General features: G+C 36.2%; 1 long non-coding RNA gene and 1 other non-coding gene across 2 annotated transcripts; both read left to right on the top strand.

Moving 5' to 3' along the window:
* The first annotated feature begins 589 nt into the window (after positions 1–589).
* On the top strand, positions 590–1,228 carry LOC107874968. Its single transcript, XR_001675668.2, has 3 exons — positions 590–708; positions 787–866; positions 945–1,228. It is a non-coding gene; the product is annotated as an uncharacterized LOC107874968 (long non-coding RNA).
* A 5,824-nt stretch (positions 1,229–7,052) lies between these two features.
* On the top strand, positions 7,053–7,159 carry LOC124899771. Its single transcript, XR_007057335.1, has one exon. It is a non-coding gene; the product is annotated as a small nucleolar RNA R71 (small nucleolar RNA).
* Positions 7,160–8,510: the final 1,351 nt, after the last annotated feature.

Below are 8,510 nucleotides of genomic sequence, written 5' to 3'. Positions count from 1 at the left end.
AGCAACACTAAACTAAAAAAGGTTACATTTGAGAGCGAGATATTATATCTTGTCTATATAGTGACTGGACAATCTTTATTATAAAATCAAACATCATCAATCTAAGATAACTAGATGTGTTAATCACTTGATTTGATTCGATCTTATTGAATTTTACTAGTACATTTGAAATATAGTTTAGATAAATAAGTGATTAAATATAATTTGATTTGATTCAAGCTTAACAGGTCTTGCTAGCAAATTTGAGATACAATTAAATAAATAAGTAATTATAATGTATTTACTTTCTATTTTCTATTTATAACAATATAAACAAAATTTATCATGTCTCACTCAAGTTTCACCTCGATCAAGTGTTATGACAGTTGTTATTTTATTCAAACTCTCGAACCTTTTTTTTTGGTTTAATTTGTATTTTATTAATATAATCAGATAAATTGCGCAAAAGCCATTACAAAGAATAATTAAATAAGCCCAATATTAAAACAACCCAAATTAAAAACAATAGAATCGGTCCACTATGTTGACCTGATCCACCGTCCTTAAAAGTGGGTAATGTTTCCAAATCCATCAGATGAGCTAAGCTTTCATTTCCTCTGCCTCCTTTGCCATATTCTTCATTAAGAATCATCAATTCATTCTTCTGTATCTGTGGGTCATAAATACCCTTTCTTGGTGCATCAAGATACTAATTCCAGCTTGCATTGAGTAAGAAATCTTCTCTAGTACCTCGTATTTTCATCAGCTGACTGAACTCTAAATCTTGCATCTTATCTTCTGTGCTAGGTGAAATCTTCAGTATGTTTCCATGGTTTTTGGTTCTTACTCACTGGGTATCATCTTCTGATACTTGATTCCTTCTTCTTGTGAGTACTCTGTCTTCCTAATCTTTGCACTTTAATCCATATGTTGTTGTTGATTCTTTTCTTTTTCTCCTTATATAGCTGTAGCTAGGATGGAGATAATGGATGCTCGAACTCATTGATAGCTGAAGAGGACCAAGAATCTCAGCTGGTTGAATTTGATTTGACTTGTTGACCCCGCACTTACTGAAATTCCTTTTTGTTAGCTGGTGTAAATAGGCAGACTAGCATTTTCACCTTTTTGTTGAACTTTCCTTCTTATAAATATGGTGAATATGTAATAAACTGTTGTAGCCTTTCCAATCCTATTAGCCTTTTGCTATGCTTAGTCTCAAATAGGGACATTAGTACTTGTCACTATTTAGTATCCTTCTCCCTTCAATTGGTAGCTGGTTAAATGTTGTAAATTTGAACTATTCATGCTGAAATGCTAAGTTAGCTAAGTAATTCGTAAGTTGATTGCACTCCCTGAACATATGAACTATCTGTACTTGCTTATGTTGCAACAACTTGTTTGTCCTTTTTACTGCATCTGTAATTTTCCATGGAATTTCCCATTCTTTATTTAAAAACTTCTGCATTGCCAATGAATCTGTCTGAATAATGATCTTTTCTTGCCCTATCTTACTACAATGATATGTTGTTTGCATTATGGCTTCAGCTTCTACTACCATATTATTTATATCTTCCATTAATGCTCCTTTTACATGTAGTAAGTCCCTTTTACATCCCTTAAACAAAAGGCTCATGAACTACTTCCTAGATTTCTTTAGATGCACCATCAATATTATATTTGACTCAACCTTGATCTGGTAATTCCCATAGAAAAACCTTAGCTATTACCTTAGGCTTTAACTGATTTAGCTGTTGCATTATAGTTGGCCAATCTGATACAAACTCCAAAGCTGGTTTCCTTACCTTCAGAAGCATCCTCAACTATCTGATGACATTGAATATTAGTCTATGCACACTGACCTTCTTACCCTCATGCTTCCTAGAGTTCCTTCTTCTCCACAATTCCCACATGATGATTACTAGTAATGCTCTATAATAGGCATTCTCCCTTTGTCTGACTTAGATATGCTACCATGCATAGATTGTCTCTCTTAAGCTTCTTCTTTGAATATTTATTCCTACAAAATAATAAAAGTAGGACCATGTCCTATTAGCTAAGACTGATCTCAATAGCACATGGGTTATGGTCTCCTGTACTAGATTTTGACAGCGCCAACACCTTGAAGGACCATGTACCCCCCATCTTCTAACTATATCATCAACAGATATTCTTTTATTCCATATTCTCTACATAAAAAACATAATTTTGAAAGGAAGTCCCTTAATCCACAATTGTTTATAAAATTCATTAACTACCCCTCTCTGTCTGACATAGTTCTATGTAGACTTTACTGTGAAATTTTATCTTGCCTCCAAGCTCCAAATTGGCTTATCATGCTGGTTTGTTTTGCCAATCCTCACTTTAGTCAAAACATGAGTCACAATGTCATCTACAAATAGACTCTTCAATCTATTCTCACTCCAATTCCCACCATTCATTAGATTATTCACCCTTAGAAAGTTTCCATCACCTTCAGCACTTCTTCTATGACAGTATAAAAATCACCCAATCCACTCCAATTATCATACCATAAATGAGAATCCCCTCTTCTAACTTGCCACAAAATGAGATGATCCACCAGTTCTCTTGCTTGCAGTATTTTCTTCCAAACCTGAGAACCTCCTCCTACCTTCGACATAACTTCTTTGGGGTGGTACCTCCTACAATACTTATTGAACACAAACTCACTCCAAATAGTCTTCTAAGTTCTAAAATTCCACCACAACTTGCAAAAGAGAGTTGTTGACATATCTTGCAGTCTTCTGAAGTCCAGTCCTCCCTCTGCCTTTGGTAAACACACAGATAACCATGATACCCAATGTCTTCTTCTTCCTCCTATAGTACTACTACAAAAAAATTTTGCCATTGCCTTCTGGATAGTGATAATTACACTATTAGGAGGATTCATCATAGATAAATAGTGTATTGGGATACTTGGAAGTACATATTTAATCAAGACTGCCCTACCACCATATGAAAGTAATTTTCCTTTCCAGGCTTGTAACTTAGAGCTAATTCTATTCATGATGTGATGATAAAAAACTTTCTTTTTCCTCATATAGAATATTAGACAGTCTAAATAATTAAATGGGAATTGTTGTCTCAAAATTCCTATTGTAACTTCTACCATCACTGCTTCTCCATTAGACACACTGTGATGCAAATATATGGAACTTTTACCTCTATTGATCTTTTACCCTGAAAGCCTTTCATATTTTTCCAATATGTTTGTCACCAACTGCAGTGTCCCTAAATTTGCTTTACAAAGTATAATCATGTCATCTGCAAAAGCCAAATGGTTGATTCTAGGACTTCCTCTAGGCATCCCAAACAATTTGAATTCCTTTGTAACTATAAGTTTCTTTAAGCGTCTTGATAAAACCTCTGCTGCAATGATAAAGAGTGTAGGTGACAAGGGATCACCATGTTTAAGACCTCTAGTGGATTTAAAGAAACCCTTTGGTTGTCTATTTAGCAGAATAAAGGACCAATTATTTACCAGCAGTCTGAACACCATGTCTGTTAATTGTTCACAAAAACCTAGTCTCCTTAGCACCTTGGTCATAAACAACCACTCAATCTTATCATATGCTTTCATCATATCCAACTTCATCACCATATTTGGTGGTTTACCTCTCTTCCTTATCTCAGAAACTATCTCTTGAACCACTAAAATAATTAATCATAGTCTTGAAGTAAAGAAGTTCAAAAGAAATAATAAGAACCCTAAAAGAAGAATTTTCTCCTTTTCTGCCGCAGCTATGACTATCAAAAAAGTCCCCCAAATTATCCTGGATTTTTCCTTTTATAGATGGGACAAAATACTAAAAATCTTCTCAATTTTGCCAGACGGCGCATCGCACCATGCCATCCAACTAAGTAAAATCTAAAATTGTCGAATGCATACACCACTACCAACATCTCTTTCTCTGTAACCGTATAATTAACTTGAGAATCATTCAACACTTTGTTAGAATAATAGATCGAGCAAAATAACTTATCTCTTCTCTGACCCAAAATCGCTCCCACAGCAACGTTACTAGCATCACACATCAGCTCAAATGGTAACTCCCAATCTGGTGAAATCAGAATTGGTGCTTCAGTCAACTTCTTCTTTAATTTTTTAAAAGCTTCTTGGCAATCACCCCCGAACTCAAACTTAGACTCTTTCTCTAATAATTTGCACATGGGGCTTGTAATTTTTGAGAAATCTTGAATGAACCGCCTATAAAAACCTAGATGTCCTAGAAAACTCTGCACTCCTTTGACTGTGACTGGATGTGCCAATTTTTCAATCACTTCTACATTTGCCTTATCTACCTTGAGTCTTTTACATGACACTTTATGACCCAGGACAATTCCTTCCTTAACCATAAAGTGACATTTTTCCTAATTTAGCACCAAGTTTGTCTCTTCGCATCGAGCTAGAACTTTGTCAAGATTCTGCAAGAACTTTTCAAAAGAATTACCGTACACAGAGAAATCATCCATGAATACCTCCACAAATTCTTCAACCATGTTGGAGAATATCACCATCATACATCTCTGAAATGTATTAGGTGCATTACATAGACCGAAGGGCATGCGTCTGAACGCGTATGTACCATAGGGACAAGTGAAAGTGGTCTTCTCCTGGTCTTCCGGTACTATGATTATCTGATTGTAGCCAGAGTACCCATCCAGAAAACAATAATACTCTTGCCCCGCCAATCTATCTAGTATTTGGTCAATGAAAGAAATAGGATAGTGATCTTTACGAGTAGCTTCATTCAATATTCAATAGTCAATATAGATCCTCCAATTGGTCACTAAGCGTGTAGGGATCAACTCATTATCATCATTAGTTACCACGGTCATCCCTCTTTTTTTTGGTATATAGTACACTGGACTCATCCATTTGCTATCAAAAATTTGGTAGACAATACCACTATCTAACCACTTGATCACTTCTTTTCTGACCACCTCCTTTATCACAAGATTTAACATTTTTTGTTGTTGCACTCTCGATTTGTACCCTCTCCCATATAGATGTTGTGCATGCAAAATACTAGATTAATTCCTGCAATATCGGACATTTGCCAACCAATCGCCTTTCTTCTCCTTGTTAGAACTACTATGGCTTCCTTTACCTGTATATCTGTTAATCCTGCAGACAAAATAACAGGCAAAGTATCTTGATCACCAAGAAAAACATATTATAAATACGGATGGAGAACCTTAAGCTCCAAGTTAGGAGCTTCTTTAACTGAGGGCTTGGGCGATGGACTAATTGGACTATTCAATGGCTCGATAGGTACTTTGTTCGTCTCAATCACTGCCAAATTCAAAACCTGGACCAATTCCAATGCTTTCATATCTCCATAAAGTTTATGACCCATCAAAGCTCGCTCTAATGGATCATCAAACAACAACAAATGTCAATCCGAAGCAAAATTAATAATCGATATAGATGACAACTCCTCATAGATAGCTAGCAATTTCAATGCCTTTTACACATCAAATATTTTTACTTTATCATGCACTCGCATTATCATTTTCCCTATCGCTACATCTATCAGTGACTGCACTATTTCTAAGAAAGGTCGACCCAAAATAAATGGAACAACAGGATCAGCCTTAAAGTCAAGAATTACAAAATCCACCAGAAAAATTAAGGATCCCACTTGCACCAAAATATCTTCAATAATACCATCCGACCTATCAAGTGATCGATCTGCCAATTGTAAAATAATAGTAGTGGGTTTGGGACTCCCAAGACCCATCTTCCGGTACACGATATGGGCATAAGATTTATGAGAGCTCCCAAGTCACACAATCTCCATGCACTAATAGTCTGTCCAATAGTAATCTGCAAGGTAAAACTACCTGGATCCTTAAGCTTGGTAGGCAATTTGTTTTGAACCTTGGAAATGCACTCTTGAGTAAGTGCAACTGTAGCATACTCGGTCAACCGATTCTTATTCGCAACTATATCCTTCAAGTATTTTACACATTTTGACACACTTTGTAGAATGTCAACAAGAGGAAGATTCACTTGAACCTGCTTCAGAAGATCTAAGAACTTTTTATAACTCGCCTCCTCTGGATGCTTTCTTGCCCTTTGAGGAAAGGGTAAGGGAAGAGTCTTCTTCTTTACATGAATTTTATCACTTGTCGCTTTTTCTTTGATTTCCTTCTCTGTATTGTCTTTAGCACTGTTATCAATAATTATGGGACTAACCTACTCCTAAACTATCTCTTTAATTTACAATCCACTCCTTATTGTAACCGCATTTACCTGCTTGGGATTTATCTCTATTTCACTAGGTAATGCTCCTTAAGGTCTTGTATTCTGTGCCCCGCAATTTGACCCAACTGCAACTCTAGATTTCTCATAAGCAATGGTTGACTCTTTAACTCAGCTGCAAACTATACCTTTTGAGTCTTAATTTCAGTTTCAAATTGCATTTGTTAAACCATAAATTGCTTCATTAATTCCTCCATATTTCTAGATTGAGTAGTCGCCTGAGTATTCTGAGTTGGCTGTGGATTTGGTTGTACTTGTCCCTTGTACTGATTTGCATTCTGCACCTGATTTCTACCCCATGAAAAATTGGGATGGTTCCTCCAATTGGGATTATAAGTGTTACCAAAATTTTGTTATCTCTGCCGATTCACGTTTCCCACATAGTTAACAGAATTCTGGATTAACAGAACATGCATCTACTATGTGCTCACCACTTCTTCAAACCTCACACCAAGAATTCACCTGTTGGACTACATTCGTTATGGTTGTTGGTTGTGTAGCACCCAACTTTATGTTATTAAACTGAGTAATCATATAATTTTGCATGGCTATGATATGTGCCTGTAATGCAGTAAATTGATCTACCTCCAATACCCCTGCAACTTTTTTAGGAGTACTCCTCGAGTCTGCATGCCAGTCAGGGTTCCCTTGTGGAATCCAATTTAGCAATGTGTACAATTCTTCATATGTCTTCTCAAGATCCTGTCCACCTACTGCTGAATTCAAGAGAATTTTCGTGTGTGGTTCCAATCCCTCAATAAAAGTATGGACAAGAACATCATTGGACTGATGATGGTGAGGACAATTTCTGAGCATACCCTTAAATCTCTTCCAAGATTGGTAGAGATTCTCTCCATCTTTCTGTCTAAAACTCAAGATCTCACTCCTCAAGCATGCCATCTTCCCAGATGGAAAGAATCAAATAAGAAACTTCTGAGCTAGATCTTTCCATGAAGTGATGGAGAGTGGTGGTTCATCATGTAACCACCTTTTTGCTTCCCCCACTAGAGAGAAAGAAAAGAGTGTTAATCTGACATAACTAGAATTTACCCCTTCAGGAATGTAAGTATCACTAATTTCCAGGAAGGTCTGTATGTGCTACTGGGATCTTCGTGTGGAAGGCCATGAAATTCCCCCGCTGAATTCAGCAATTGCACCATATTCTGTTTCAATTCAAATCGACCTCCTGGTTCGGGCTTTAGAATACTACTCGTCACATGGTTTGTAAGTGGGATTGCCACCTCACAAACAGGTCTAGCAGCTTGTTGAGCAGGAACAACTGAAAGAATAGGAATGACAGAAGGTGTAACATTCTCGGCATTTGGATCAACTGGTTCATTTTGTTGTTCCGCCATTCTTCGCCTTTGTTGAGAGATTTGCTCTGGTTCTGCAAAAGGCTCTACTAGTTCTTTATCTCTCGCCAGTCCTGGATTCAGCTAAACCTGCAAAAATTCAGCCTCTAAGATCAAGTTGTTAATACCTAAACTTAATATCAAAAACTAAAAATTTAGCAATTTACTAATTGTATTAGTCCCCGGCAATGGTGCCAAAAACTTATTGCGACTCAAATGCACATGCAAGTGCACATGATCGTACAAGTAGTATGGAGACTTAGACAGTCAGATATCGTTCCCACGAGGACTAAATAACTAGAAATTTAACCAACTTTTAGTTTTAGACAATGAGTATTAGGTATTGTAAAGTATCAAGATGATTTTGAAATTGATTATAAAAATGTATATTAATAAACAAAAAATAAAATTTTATAACTAGAGCAAAGCAGGCAACGGTTATAAACTATTATGATAAGAATTCCAGGGTTGAGGTTTCTCAAACAATCATACAAATCTCTATTCTTATACTAGTGTAATTAGTTATTGGGTTGTTGGTTCGCAAGGTTTAGGCAACGATCTTGATCTCCCGACCTAAAATCTTTTATCTATTGAATATTACAGCTACAACTCCCACAGAGATGCAACAATTCTTCTAGATTCCTTAAGTAATCTTCTTGCAATTGAACCAAATAAGGCTTCTAGGTATATCCCTATCCTAGATACTAATTCAAACCCCTTATTTTATAAAAGGATAAGAACCTTGCTCCTTAATTTCCTCGTTCTAATCTACGATTCTCCTCCCGGATTCACATAGAAATATAAATTTATTCTAATGGCGACCAAGCATTAAAATAGTAAGCTTAAGAAATTAAGAACAACCCAGGTGATAATCCAAAAAGAAACTTCTATAA

The sequence above is a fragment of the Capsicum annuum genome, chromosome 6 (assembly GCF_002878395.1).
Source record: "Capsicum annuum cultivar UCD-10X-F1 chromosome 6, UCD10Xv1.1, whole genome shotgun sequence".
NCBI classification, from domain to species: domain Eukaryota; kingdom Viridiplantae; phylum Streptophyta; class Magnoliopsida; order Solanales; family Solanaceae; genus Capsicum; species Capsicum annuum.
Note: the sequence above shows the minus strand (reverse complement) of the source record. Positions and strands in the feature narration are given on the sequence as shown.